The sequence below is a fragment of the Myxine glutinosa genome, chromosome 11, assembly GCF_964187855.1.
Source record: "Myxine glutinosa chromosome 11, kmMyxGlut1.1, whole genome shotgun sequence".
Lineage (NCBI taxonomy): Eukaryota > Metazoa > Chordata > Myxini > Myxiniformes > Myxinidae > Myxine > Myxine glutinosa.
Window position 1 is genome coordinate 110,155,984 of NC_136271.1, and position 13,871 is coordinate 110,169,854.

Genomic DNA, 13,871 nt, shown 5'->3' on the forward strand with positions numbered 1-13,871 from the left:
TCAAGACCTCCGGAGGAGGATATAATATTGGTGATGCAGAAACGGGTAGATTACACGGTAAGAGGTAAAGCACAGAAAAGATGGGCACTTAGACACAGTCTTATCTTATCCCCGACAGACCACAGACAAACGGGACAAGACTGACTTACACAGGGATTGATGGCAAGGAAGGGCAGGCAGTCGATGGCACAAGGTGCACCTTGGCTCAGGGGCAGAATCCACACGGTCCGGTCCAGAGATGCGGGGAGGTATTGTCGCGCTCGGAGGTGGCGTCCTTTTCTCTCCAAGCTGAGGCGCATCTGACGTCACCTCCCTCGTCCTGCGCATGCCCAGCGGGGAGTGACACGCCCTCGGCTCGTTAGCTCTGCCCAGATGGAATCGGTCCGCCGCTTCTATTGGGTGCGGGGGTTACCGGGCTCCGCCCTTGACGAGGAGCTGACAGCGAGCCCCTGCGTGGTAACCCCGTCGGAGCACATGTGCAATGGCGGCTAACCAAGCCGGAGTGAGGACGCACACTCCCCACGCCGCCGCCGCTGTTGTTGTTGTTGTTGTTGTACCATGAGGAAGAGCTGCGGGGAGGTATTGGGAGGTCCTAAACTTTCTAACGGTGCCATACAATCACATTCTGGTGCAACGAAGAGTCAGAATTAATGGAAACGAGTCCTTAACTGACATAGACTAAGAATAACTAGCAAGATGTCCTATAGTTGTCTTACATGAGATGCGGTGAACCTGGGTGCGACATTTAATGGGGGAAATAGGGGAAGGTCGGTTCTACAGAGTGTTGTTTACAGAAAATGGGACTAGGGAATGGGGGATTGGGGATAGTTGGGAAGTATTGGGGAAATAGGGGAATATTTACAAGCGGATAATGGATGGAGGCCAAATCCATATCCGCAACAATATATATAATATATATATATATATATAATATATATTATATATATATATATAATTATATATATATATATATATATATATATATATAGAGATATACATATATATATATATATATATACATATATATATATATATATATAGATATATATATATATATATATATATATATATATATATATATAATATATATATATATATATATATATATATATATATATATATATATATATATATACAGTCACGTGAAAAGTAAGTACACTCCATGTAAAGTTTTGACTTTTTCAACATATTTCAACATACAGCTATTTGATCTTCATTTCAACAATATTGATAGATAAAGGTGATATAATATAACAAATATCATGAAACCTTTACATTTTGTAGTCAATTGTATAATTTAAATAAACATAAATACAAATTTTCGCATGTGGAAAAAGTAAGTACACCCCGACATTTATCACTACTTCAAATACCTAAAATTAGAATCAGGTGCACCAGCTCAGGTGCAAATGATTAGAACATCATCAGAGAGGATCTTGGAGGAACCTGTCTTATTTAAACCTCAGACATATAGTTTGGTTTGCTCTTTGTTGTTTCAGTGTGCGGCGTCACCATGCCTGGATCAAAAGAGCTCTCTGAGGCCTTCAGAAAGAAGGTTATAGATGCCTACGAGTCTGGGAAGGGATTTAAAAAGATCTCCAAACAATTTGAAATCAATCATTCGACTGTCCGGAAGATCATCTACAAGTGGAGAAGATTTCAAACAACTGCCAACTTGTTCAGGCCAGGCCGCCCCAGCAACTTCAGCCCGAGAGCAGACCGCAAGAAGCTGAAAGAAGTCTCTAAGAACCCCAGAATGTCATCACGGGACCTACAGGTAGCTCTTGCCACTGTTGATGTCAAAGTGCATGGGTGTACCATTAGAAAGAGGCTGCACAAATTTGATCTACATGGGAGGTGTGCCAGGTGGAAACCTTTGCTGTCCAGAAAGAACATCAGGGCAAGACTAAAGTTTGCCAAAGAACACCTTGGCAAAGACCAGCACTTCTGGAACAATGTGCTCTGGACAGATGAGTCAAACGTAGAGCTATTTGGCCACAGTACCAGAAGACAGGTTTGGCAAAAACCAAAGACAGCATTTGACCACAAGAACCTGATACCAACTGTAAAGTATGGTAGTGGAAATATTATGGTTTGGGGCAGCTTTGCTGCATCAGTGCCTGGGCAGCTCACCATCATAGAATCCACTATGAATTCTTCATTGTACCAGAGGGTACTCGAGGATAATGTGAGGCCATCTGTCGGAAAGTTGAAGCTCAACCGAAGGTGGACCTTGCAACATGACAATGACCCTAAACATACCAGTAAATCCACCAAGGAATGGCTGAAAAGAAAGAAATGGAGGGTTCTGGAATGGCGAAGTCAAAGCCCGGATCTAAATCCCATCAAGATGTTGTGGGTGTATTTGAAACGAGCTGTGCATGCAAGAAACCCCTCAAACATCGCACAGCTGAAAGAATTCTGCATGGAGGAGTGGGCAAATTTTCTCCCAGTCGATGTCAGAGACTGGTAGATAGTTATAAGAAACGCCTACTTGAGGTTGTTTCTGCCAAAGGGGGCAATACCACCTATTGGAGCCAAGGGTGTACTTACTTTTTCCACGTGCGAAATTTGCATTTATGTTTATTTAAATTATACAATTGACTACAAAATGTAAATGTTTCACGATAATCGTTATATTATATCACCTTTATCTATCAATATTGTTGAAATGAAGATCAAATAGCTGTATGTTGAAATATGTTGAAAAAGTCAAAACCCTACATGCGGTGTACTTACTTTTTCACGTGACTGTATATGTGTGTGTGTGTGTGTGTGTGTGTGTGTGTGTGTGTGTGTGTGTGTGTCTGTGTGTGTGTGTGTGTGTGTGTGTGTGTGTGTGTGTGTGTGTGTGTGTGTTTCTAGGCAAGCTGTGTAGCCATTTGGTTTTAAACTCCAGGGTAACGGTTTCTAAATGCTCTCGCAGGCCGACATTGATGGACGCTTAATTACGCAGCACAAATGCAGCTTCTAACAATGCAGACACATTGAGATTGAAACACATTGACTTCAGTTGAAAAACATTCGGGGACTGTACCAAACCAGAGCATACTGTGCTCTACTCTGCTCCATTCTTCGCTTGAGTTTTACACTCGTATGTAGATTAGTTATATGGTGGGTATTCGTTCAATTAAACTTGAGGAACTGCAACCTTTGACCTGTGTTTGAACAACTTCAACTGTACCAGTCTTGGCACCACGGTGGCATAACGAAGTTTTTCTTTTCCTGACCATTCCCAAAGTTTCCGCAGAGCTCACAATAACAGTAAAGGGCCTCGTGGAGCGATTCTAGAGTATGGTAAGAGTAACTATGCTGTTTTTATTTCCCCTCCTTTATGATTGTGAATGTTTTCTCCTCATTGGTAATTTTGCACGGAATGCTTCGTATGACCCAAATTACCCGGGTAGACTTCACGAGCCATGGACATGCTTTCCCTCATCCATCACACATTCAGGTCCACACGCACATTGTCATCATCGCATGGAAAAGTTAAGGCAATCCTCTGCTATTAAGCTTGGAACCTTGGCAAATAGTTCACACTCAGATTTTATTCGTCATGGGTTATGGATAGGAGAGGGGTGGTTGAGGGGCTTACCTAATTGTGTTCTTCGAGGAAGAGCGACAACTTACCTCCCCCCCCCCCCCCCCCCATGGCGCCCGCCATGGCGTGTCCCCTTTCTTCAGCCATTCTTTTCAACTATAATTAAACTCTCAGCTCTGCCTCTTGGCGTGAATCCCAAGCACACATCACACCACAGTGCATGACTACATCCACTGGGGATGCACTATACATGTTGCACAAGGCATATAATTCCTCAACACTAATTCCAGTACCATTCAGACAAACAGAATATAGCACTGAGGTTGGTGTATGGGGGCTGGGGGTGGAGGAGGGAATATGGTGAATTAATTAAATAATTTTATGTCAAGCCAGACCTTCTGTATTCCAAATCTCAGCCAAGGCTTTCCTGCACCACAACCGTGACAGATTGGCTAACTGTCCTGTTTAGTTACCAATGCTGTCCAAACCGTTGTAGCTTTCGCAAAAGGGATGTCCCAGTATGGGCTGTAGAATCCATCAGAGCTGAACAGTAGTTTATGACCAAGTAGAGGGCTGCCCCAGTTGGGACTGGCCTCGTAAGTTTGTCCTCGTTATGAGCAGTCCCAGTAAGGGCTATTCCCCGACAGCCTGGCCCTGTGGAGGATGTCCCAGGTGAGGCTATCCTTGAAGACTCTGTTCCAGTAGTTGTGGTGCCAGCATGAAAAAAACCAACATGTAACTGCTGAGCACTTTTGGTGCCTGCTCATGAGGTTTCCTCTCATGGGCACATTATGTTTGTTGTTATAGTAAGTACATTGTCAAAATTACCTTTTCTCTATTATATGTGAGTAATCTTCATTGTGTCTTTATTATAACCAAATTACTTTCCCATGGGAAAGAGTATCTTGTGGAAATCATTCCAATGTACATAAACGGTTTTAAACTTTCCACCATCTCGACTTAACAGATTCAAATAAGGTTTAACCTTTAAACCCCATCATGGCAAATGGTTATTCTATGGTAAATGCTGATAGCATTTACTTCGTGCATAATTCATCAGAATGAGGTGTAATCTATTTATCATGTCAGCAAATCTCCCTCTGCTCCCCCCCCCCCCCCCCCTCATAGCCCCATACATGTCCATTCCCTCCCCTTGATCTTTCTTATATTTCAAACTTATTTCCTCTCTCTCCCTCTCCCTCCTCCTCGCCTCCCCCACACCCTTTCCACACTTTTCTCTCTCTCACTCTTTATCTCTCTCCCTCTCGTCTATGATCCTCGGTGTTCTTCCTTTTGTCAATTTTTATTTTCTTAGCTTAGCCCATCTCGTGCGCATACAAGTAGATTAGCCCCTAACTTTATGACTGCATGATTTGAACGAGGTGGTATTCATAGAATGCTTACTTCTTCCAGGGAGACAGTCTTTCCATCCTTCTGTTTTGTCTGGCTCTGGACCCAATAAGTAACCTCATCGATGAACAAGGACACGGATACACCCAAACAACCAATAGAAGAACATCCAAAGAAATAGGAAAGGTTTAATATAGAAATAAAATAGAAATAGGAAAAATAGGAACATACAAAGAAACATCGACTATACATGGAGGATTTAAAGCTCTTCTCACCAAATTACAAAAATTGACAGAACAACTAAAACTAGTAAAACGGTTTTCCGAGGACATTCAGATGGAATTTGGACTAGACAAGTGCACCAAGTGCACTTTTGTACAAGGTAAACCAACAAAAACAGACAACATAAAAATTGACCTTGAAACAACAATACAGCAGTTTTTTTTTTTTTTTTTTTTTTTTTTTTTTGTATACAAGATCGAGGCTCGTGAAAGAGCGAACATTAATCACACAGAAAGACAAACAGACACATAAAACAAATAACATCGGGAGCGGTAGACAAGATGGGGAGAGAGGGGGAAGGACACAAACACAACATTTGAGAGCAGGGACCGAGAGACATGGAGACATCGAGAGATCTGTGGGAGGGAGAGGGCTTTGGGGGGGAGGCATGTGAAGGGGGGAGGCATGTGAAGGGGGGGAGGCATGGGAAGGGGGGGGGGGTGGGAGAGGTATAAACATATGGACACTGCCAGGATTTCCAGGAAATAAGTTGGAATTTCAAACAAGGTGGATCTGGGGTGAATTAGTGGGGGTAGAAAAGATCAAGGTTATGGATGGGGGAAGATAAGAGATGGTGGTGAACAGCTGTTTTAAAGACCTGGAGGGAGGAGAGGGATTGAAGGGAGTGTGGGAGTTTGTTCCACAGGCGGGAGAAAAGAGGAATGAAAGAGTGAAGGTGAGCAGAGAGCCGAGATTTCGGCAGTTTAACCATCAGAGGGTTGCTGGCAGATCTTGTGCGACCTGTAGGAATATTTGGGGGACAGAGCACAGAGAGAGCTGGGGGAGCAAGGCCGGAGAGGAGTCGGTAGAAGACAGAAGACAGTTAGAAAACGAAGCATCATACAAATACCTTGGAGTATAAGAGGGCCACCAAATATGTCACAAATGTACCGAGAATGTAACTGCCAAGACGATAGGGAAGGAGCGGCCTGATGGAGCTCAACCAGGTGCACAGAGCGACGAGTGTAGGACTAGCTGAGTATGTTAAATGTTCATTAGACTATCGGATGCAATTTGTAAACAAACATGAACACAACAAACCTGAAAAAGTATACCTAACTCACCTTTGAAATAATTTCCAAAAACAAGTGCGAATAGAATATGCCGCACAGGAAAATGAAACGGCAACAAATACAGCCCCGACAATTGCAAAAAAAGACAAAAGAAATATAAAAAAAGAAATATCAAGAAATATACACCAACAACTGGGAGAACGATAAAAGAGCAGGAAAATACAAAAATAATTGGACAAATTGGGGATAGACAAAGAAGGCTCATTGGAATGGCTAAAAAAAGGTCAGCTCAACTGGGACGGCGAACAAATCATCGTAAATGCCCAAGATCAAGGACACTAGACCAATGGATTAAAAAAGATGGTGGGATTTAGCCAGACTGGCAAGTGTAGATTGTGCAAGACAGAAACAGAAAGTACTTGTCACCTGATCTTGGGATGCAAAAAACTATGATCAGAACTACTTTACACACAACAGCACAACAAAGTATGCAAACTGATTCATTGGCATATCTGCAAAAAATTAAATATCCCAGTTCCAGAAAACTCATGGAAACACAAACCAAGTGCAATCATTGAAAATGAGGACGTCATGTTCACATATGACCTGATGATTCCATCGAGCGTGAACATAGAAAACAAGCATTGCGTCCAGACATTGTACTGAGGAACAAAAAGGAAAAGACAGCATTGATGACTAAGATATCAGTACCCAGCGATTTCGGTCTAAGCAACACAGAAATCAAGAAAATGACCAAACACCAGAATCTCAAAGATGAGGTCAAGAGGAAGTTGAAGAGCATCGAAATTGTACCAGTGATAATTGGAGCGACATGAATGATAAAGAAGAACCTCACTGAGATTAAAATAAAAACATCCCCAGAAGTATTACCACAAACAAACTACAACTGGAGGCAGTCCGGGGTTTATTGACAATCCTGAAAAGAGCCCTTGGAACAAAATTTTGAGAACTAGAACGGCACTCGGTAGAGCGCATACCTCCACCAGGCTGAGCAGTTTATGTTTTGTATCCCACTGATAGGCCAGATCTAGATTCGGACCTGAACAAAATCTAATCGGCTTGTTCTTGTCACCTAACCAATTCGTCCACCAAGTTTAGTCATAACTCGTCCATAACTTTTTTTAATATCATGTTATATAATTGCTTTTCTCCCGATCTCTCAATGGGGAAGAATCACTTAAAAATTAAATTAACCTAGTTTCCGAATCCATATTCAGATCTTCACCAAAATCGAATCTATTCGTCTTTGTCAGACACCCAACCGGTCCACCATGTTTCGCCCAAATCCGTCCATAACATTTTGAGATATCGTGATATTTTGAGATATCGTTTTTAGCCCCGTCACTCAATGGTGAAGAATCACTTAATAATTTAAATAACTCGTATCAGAATCCATATTCAGATCTTCACCAAAATCGAATCGATTCTTCCTTGTCACACACACAATCAGTCCACCAAATTTCGTCCACATCCATCCATAACTTTTTGAGATATCATGCTATGCATCGGTTTTAGCCGTATCACTCAATGGTGAAGAATCACTTAAAATATTCTACTAGCCAGATCCGGATCTGGATCTTCACCAAAATTGAACCAATTCTTCTTTATCACACACTTAACCTCTTCACCAAGATTCATCGAATCCGTCAATAGCTTTTTGAGATATCCTGCTATATATCGTTTTTGGCCCTATCTCCCAATGGGGAAAATTCTACTAGCCGGGTCCGAACCCGGATCTTCACCAAAATCTAATCATTTCGTCCTTGTCACGTATACTACCTGCCTGCCAAATTTAGTCCGAATCCATCCACAACTTTTTGAGATACCTTGCTCACAGACAGACAAATGAAAAATCACTCATAGAGTAACACTGGGCAAAAGAGAACAAAGTAGAATTGGCACTCGGTAGAGCATCCTTTTGACCTCAAAAATAGTTGGTGGTTGAATTCAGTGACCTGATATGCAAATCGTCTTCAAATTTCAAGTCAATCGGATGAAAATTGAGGATTTTAGAAATTATAAAAAAAGTGGTTGACCTTTGGCCTATGTGTCAGGGTCACCTTGTGACCTATGTTTATCTAAAAAAAATAGTAGTGGTTGAATTCAGTTAGCTAATACTATTCAAATTTCAAGTCAATCAGATGAAAATTGAGGATTTTAGAAATTTGAAAAAGTTGTTGACCTTTGGCCTATGTTGACCTTCTGACCTATGTTTACCTCAAAAATAGTTGGTGGTTGAATTCAGTTCGCTGATATGTAAATCCTATTCAAATTTCAAGTCAATCAGATGAAAATTGAAGATTTTAGAAATTTGAAAAAAAGTGCTTGACCTTTGGCTTATGTCAACCTTTTGACCTCAAAAATATTGTTACGATTTTCAGAACCATCACTTGTAAATAATAATCCCTTGTAAATAATTCCCTGTAAATATTCCCATTTGGTAAAGGTCAAAGGTCGCACCCTAGTTAGTCCATATTGCAACACGTAGGACACCATAGGAACTTCTCTAGTTATTTCATTAGTATGTGTTTCAGGTAAGGCTCTGTTTCCAATAGTTTGACTCTGCGTCGCATTAATCAAATAACATAGGCCCCTTTTTCAATCCCGTTCATTTTGCGGCTTTACCCTCTCCAAATTGTATTACGCGGCCTTGCCAGCAGCGTTCGCTGCATTGAGCCTTCGCTGCTGCAGCGCTCGCTCCAAACGCCATTAACCATGCGGTCAGAGCAGAGAAAAAGGGGGAGGAGTTATCGGAGCGAGGCGTAGCCCTGTTAAGGGCGGAGTCGGTAAGCCCTCGCGACCAACCAGGGCCGTGGCGAGCTCACCGGTGGGTGTGTCCTAAAAGCACGCGGCTTGATACGCGAGCGCGTAATATAAGCACTCGCGTGGGACTACTTTCGAGAGACACGAGTCGGTCAGCCGGAGAGAGTGAGTTGGAGTCTCTGAGGCTGCCGGAGTCTGAGTCTGAGAGTCTGCCGGGGAGAGTGGCACCATTGGAGAGTCATGAGGCACGAGACACGATTCCTCCGATTCACGGACGCAATTCCTCCCCGATATATGAATATATGAACCCCCTCCCTCCCCCGCATGTATGTTCCGCTCGCGTCGACAATACCAACCGCGCTGTCTGCCGGGTTTCGCCGCGGAACCGGAGCCTGAACCGAGGTGGACCGGAGTGGAGTGTGGACCGGAGTGGAGCGTGAACCGGGGCCGGAGCCAACGCTGGCCCATCTGCTTGGACCTTCCTTCCTGCTATTCCCCTTTCGTGTAAGTCTGTTTGTGTTGTCCTGGGCATGTTAATTAAGACTGTATAAGGCTGTCCTGTGTCTGCTTCTTCTTCTTCCCTTGTACATGCCCTTCTTTCGTTTCCTCTTCGGGTTTTTGTACGTAATTAATAAATCTCTGTTCTTCCTACCTTTTGGTTTCCTCTCCATCCGATCGTTTTAGTGATTTCTCCATTGAGTATACGTGGCACGATTAGAACCGCTCAGAATCGGGTTAGTCTCTTTGCTAACGGCTCGAATCGCGGATTTCTAAACCGCTCGGCAATTTCCACCTGTCCATGGTTCGAGCGGGAGTTATTTCCTTGCTTCGCGGAGGGATTGGCACGCAGGTATTTGGGAATCCATCTTGACCAATCACCCTGGCCAATCTCGACCGCAGAGGAGTGTTATAATTTCCAGGGCTGGGGGATCGGCCCGTTTAAAAGACAAGGGGATTAACCCCCCCTTGGTAAGGGGAGCGCCGACCCCCGGATCCACAACAATATATATGATTTTGTCGCACCACAAACTCCACCATTTGGTGAAGTTTCGTGAAGATCGGTTTAAAATTGTGACCTGTAGTCAAGTATAAGTGAGCGGACAGACAAACAAACACACACAAACACACACACACACAAACCGGAGTAATCAACATACTTATCCCCAAAATTTTTTTTTGCAAAGTAACAAACAGACAGACACGGGTGAAAACATAACCTCCATCCACCTTCAGTGGCGGAGGTAACAACAAAAGTTGAACAGCTTGGTCCATGGACTGAGGACTGTGATCCCTTACCGAAGTGGAGGTGGATACTTTGAGACCTTGGAGTTGCACATGATATGCACATGCACTGCACATGATATTTATAGGATAGCAGGTGCACCTGGACTCCGTTCCACCTCCTGAAACCCGCAAATGGATATAACATCCAACGACACACATACACAAATGGACGCTTTCCTTTCACCAATAGATGCAAAAAATGAATATAACTTCTCTTGTGGCCCCAGAATCAAACAAAATCAAACAAACCCCGATGGAGTTTGTTTTCAAGGGGTTTCTGCACACACACGCCGAGTAATCTTGGGCAGATTACATCATTTCAAAAGTCGTGTATTGTAAGTACAGTATATCGATCTGAGGACTTTTTGAACACTCCACCCATGTATTGTGAAAATAGTTGAAAAGCCTCATCATCAATTGTTACCATCTTGTGTTCTACTAGAGCAAAGGTTTCACAACCAAAATGTACTCGAGAATGTTATCATTTTGGATAGAAGTGTCAGCGATATCTCTTTGGTATTCGAAAACAATCCATTCATTTTTATCTCCCTTCTGCTAGGCATAAAGGTGCCACTCTAAGAAGTGATCTGGACAGGTTTCTGAATCATCCCTCGATTCGAGAATGGAATTTGTAATTTGTCCAGGGTACGGACACACAATAGCCTACTCTTTTTGAAAGGCTCCAATCATTCACGACCACCATTCATCGCTTGCTGACAGGACAAGGCTAACGTCCCCTCTAAGAGGACGAGCGACATACTCCATGATGTACTTTCACCAATAGATGCAAAGCGGCATACTCCATGATGTACTTTCACCAATAGATGCAAAGCGGCATACTCCATGATGTACCACCCTATCCGTAAAGCATCAGGGGTCCGGCTGGAATCAAACCCACACGAAAAACACCTGGATAGCAGGTGCAAGTGAAAATTGATGATCACTGAGGATGAAGCAAATGGTGATGCAAATGATTGAAGCACCTGGAATGGCATGCAGTGTACACAAACGGTTGTTCACCTGGATCAGACGGTCTATGCTAGTTGTGTAACCTCATTGTGTCTCACCTTCGTGGGGAAGCTGTGTCTGCACCTCCCTCTCCAGGACGTGTCTGCAGATTACCCTTTTCCAAGTCTGACTGCACGTTGTCCCTCTATGCAGTCTTATACCGCAGGTTGATGCAGCTGTCACCGCAGGTTAAAGTCCCTGATTTCCACGGTACGTCACTGCAGGTTGTCCCTCTCCATGGTGTGTCACTTTAGTCCAGGTTGTCCCAATCCGGAGAAGTCTCACTCAATATGACGCTCGGCTCGGGGCTGCATGTAATGTGTCTCCTCTGTTTCTCCCACCCCAGCCCCCCCGAACCCCTCGTCCCCACCTCCACGCTTACTGCACTGTCTTCACATCTGTGTCCCCCGCCCTCTGCCCGCCAATCCCCTTTTGCGCCCCCCATTAAGCCTGCCTCTCGGAGCCCTTGAGCCGACACGGTGCAGGTGTGAGGTCGTCGTCGCACACCCTAGGGACCCCGTATGGCTCCGTTAAACGCGCATCGACCTTATGCTAAGTTACTTTGTTTTCACTTCACTCTCATGCATTAACTCGTCGCCAAAGAGCTGTCTGAACACCCCGTGGTGCTGTGGGTAAAACGAACTGTGGTTCATATACACCACCCAGTGGTGCTGTGGATAAACAAGCTGTGGTTAATATATGCACCACACAGTAGTGCTGTGGATAAACAAACTGTGGTTAATACGGACCACACAGTCGTTCTGTGGCTAAACAAACTGTGGTTAATACGCACCACACAGTGGTTATGTAGCTAAACAAACTGTGGTTAATATATGCACCACACAGTGGTGCTGTGGGTAAAACGAACTGTGGTTCATATACACCACCCAGTGGTGCTGTGGATAAACAAACTGTGGTTAATACGGACCACACCGTGGTTCTGTGGCTAAACAAACTGTGGTTAATATGCACCACACAGTGGTTCTCTGGATAAACAAACTGTGGTTAATACGCACCACACAGTAGTGCTGTGGATAAACAAACTGTGGTTAATACTTAATATATGCACCACACAGTGGTGCTGTGGAAAAAACGAACTGTGGTTAATATACACACCACACGGTAGTGCTGTGGGTAAACGAACTGTGGTTAATATACACCACCCAGTGGTGCTGCGGCTAAACAAACTGTGGTTAATACGCACCACACCGTGGTTCTGTGGCTAAACAAACTGTGGTTAAAACGCACCACACAGTAGTGCTGTGGATAAACAAACTGTGGTTAATATACGCACCACACAGTGGTTCTGTGTATAAAACAAATTGTGGTTAAAACGCACCACATAGTAGTGCTGTGGATAAACAAACTGTGGTTAATATACACCACCCAGTGGTGCTGCGGCTAAACAAACTGTGGTTAATACGCACCACACCGTGGTTCTGTGGCTAAACAAACTGTGGTTAAAACGCACCACACAGTAGTGCTGTGGATAAACAAACTGTGGTTAATATACGCACCACACAGTGGTTCTGTGTATAAAACAAATTGTGGTTAAAACGCACCACATAGTAGTGCTGTGGATAAACAAACTGTGGTTAATATGCACCACACAGTGGAGCTGTGGATAAATGAACTGTGGTTAATATGTACCACACCCTGGTGCTGTGGATAAGCGAACTGTGGTTAATATACGCACCACACCGTGGTTCTGTGGCTAAACAAACTGTGGTAAATATGCACCACACAGTGGTTCTGTGGCTAAACAAACTGTGGTTAATACGCATCACACAGTAGTGCTGTGGATAAAACGAACTGTCGTTAATATACGCACCACACAGTAGTGCTGTGGCTAAAACGAACTGTCGTTAATATACACCACCCTGTGGTGCTGTGGATAAACAAACTGTGGTTAATATGCACCACACCATGGTTCTGTGGCTAAAAAACTGTGGTTAATACACACCACACAGTAGTGCTGTGGATAAACAAACTGTGGTTAATATGCACCACACAGTGGTGCTGTGGCTAAAACGAACTGTGGTTAATATATGCACCACACAGTAGTGCTGTGGATAAAACGAACTGTGGTTAATATACGCACCACCCAGTGGTGCTGCGGATAAACAAACTGTGGTTAATATGCACCACACCGTGGTTCTGTGGTGAAACAAACTGTGGTTAATACGTGCCACACAGTGGTGCTGTGGATAAACGAACTGTGGTTAATATGCACCACACAGTAGTGCTGTGGATAAATGAACTGGTTAATACGCACCACACTAGTGCTGTGGCTAAATGAACTGCGGTTAAAACGCGCCACAGTGGTGCTGTAGATAAACGAACTGTGGTTAATACGCACCACACAGTGGTGCTGTGGATAAATAAACTGCGGTTAATATACGCACCACACGGTGGTGCTGTGGCTAAACAAACTGTGGTTAATACGCACCACATAGTGGTTCTGTGGCTAAACAAACTGTGGTTAATACGCACCACACTAGTGCTGTGGCTAAATGAACTGCGGTTAAAACGCGCCACACTGGTGCTGTTGATAAACAAACTGTGGTTAATACGCACCACACTAGTGCTGTGGCTAAATGAACTGCGGT